This window comes from Rhinopithecus bieti, unplaced genomic scaffold (genome assembly GCF_001698545.2).
Source record: "Rhinopithecus bieti isolate Rb0 unplaced genomic scaffold, ASM169854v2 scaffold_81837, whole genome shotgun sequence".
Classification (NCBI taxonomy): domain Eukaryota; kingdom Metazoa; phylum Chordata; class Mammalia; order Primates; family Cercopithecidae; genus Rhinopithecus; species Rhinopithecus bieti.
In genome coordinates this window covers 5,810-7,643 of record NW_016829818.1, presented here as the reverse complement: position 1 = coordinate 7,643, position 1,834 = coordinate 5,810, and the positions used below count along the sequence as shown (strand labels likewise).

At 35.3% G+C, this 1,834-nt stretch overlaps 1 pseudogene; it reads left to right on the top strand.

Annotated features, from left to right (window-relative positions):
• Positions 1-609: 609 nt before the first annotated feature.
• On the top strand, positions 610-1,351 carry LOC108524078 (60S ribosomal protein L7 pseudogene; annotated as a pseudogene).
• Positions 1,352-1,834: the final 483 nt, after the last annotated feature.

Sequence of the window (1,834 nt, the reverse complement as noted above, 5' to 3'; positions counted from 1 at the left end):
ATTAAAACAATAAAACATGAGAAAATTAATGAAGACTTGAATAAATGAAGATAGATGTCATGTCTATGGGACTGGAAAATTCAATAGTGTCAAATTGTCAATTCTCTCCAGTTGATATATAGATTAATTTCAATCTATATAATAATCACAGCAGGGTATATTTTGTAGAAATTAACATTTTGAAATATAAAATGTATATAGGGTTGTAAGAGGACTTAGAATTACTTAAATAATAATGTAAAGTATAATTTCATTGGGGGATTTTATACTACTTGACTTTAAGACCATATAAAGTTATGGTAATCATGGCATAATGATAGACAATAGTTCAATGGAATAGAATAAGTAATGCATATATATATATATACCCTCACTTAGACAGATAATTGATTTTTTGATCTAGGCATGCACATGGGCATTTGTGCACATGCACACACACATACACACATCAGTAGGAAAGTATAATCAACAGATGGTGCTGGAATAACTAGGACATGGAAAATCCATAAACCCTTACTGTTACCTGACAATCTCCACAAAATTGACATAATGTGAGTTATATACCTAAATATAAAAAAGCCAGACATGCCTCTTTTTTTCGCTGGAACCATGGAGGGTGTAGAAGAGAATAAGAAGGTTCCCGCTGTGCCAGAAACCCTTAAGAAAAAGCGAAGACATTTCACAGAGCTGAAGATCAAGCGCCTGAGAAAGAAGTTTGCCCAAAAGATGCTTCGAAAGGCAAGGAGGAAGCTTATCTGTGAAAAAGCGAAGCACTACCACAAGGAATATAGGCAGATGTACAGAACTGAAATTCAAATGGCAAGGATGGCAAGAAAAGCTGGCAACTTCTATGTACCTGCAGAACCCAAATTGGCATTTGTCATCAGGATCAGAGGTATCAATGGTGTGAGCCCAAAGGTCCGAAAGGTGTTGCAGCTTCTTCACCTTAGTCAAATCTTCAATGGAACCTTTGTGAAGCTCAACAAGGTTTCAGTTAACATGCTGAAGATTGTAGAGCCATATATTGCATGGGGGTACCCAAATCTGATGTCAGTAAATGAGTTAATCTACAAGCGTGGTTATGGTAAAATCAGTAAGAAGCGAATTGCTTTGACATAACGCTTTGATTGCTCGATCTCTTGGTAAATATGGCATCATCTGCATGGATGATCTGATTAACGAGATCTATACTGTTGGAAAACGCTTCAAAGAAGCAAATAACTTCCTGTGGTCCTTCAAATTATCTTCTCCACGAGGCAGAATGAAGAAAAAGACCACCCATTTTGTAGAAGATGGCGATGCTGGCAACAGGGAGGATGAGATCAACAGGCTTATTAAAAGAATGAACTAAGGTGTCTACCATGATTATTTTTCTAAGCTGGCTGGTTAATAAACAGTACCTACTCTCAAATTGAAAAAGAGAAAAGCCAGACATATAAAACTTTGTGAAGAAAACATATAATATCTTTACTAACTTGAAGTAGGCAAAGATTTCTTAGCACGACATGGAACAATTACCATCACAGACAAAAAATTATACCTTAGATGTTATCAAAATGGAAACATTTTCACATCAAGAGATACAATTAAGAAAATTAATTCATAAACCACAGGCCTGGAGACATTATGTGCAAATTATGTATGTGACAAAGCATTGGTATGCAGAATATATAAATTCACTAACTCAGCAAAGTAATTATATGCAATAGGCAAAAGTATTGAACAGGGACATTACAATGTAGCCATACATGAATAATGGTTACAGTGAAAAAGACTGACATCACCAAATATTGAAGAGGATAGAGAGCAACTGAAGGAAATCAAATGCAATGTT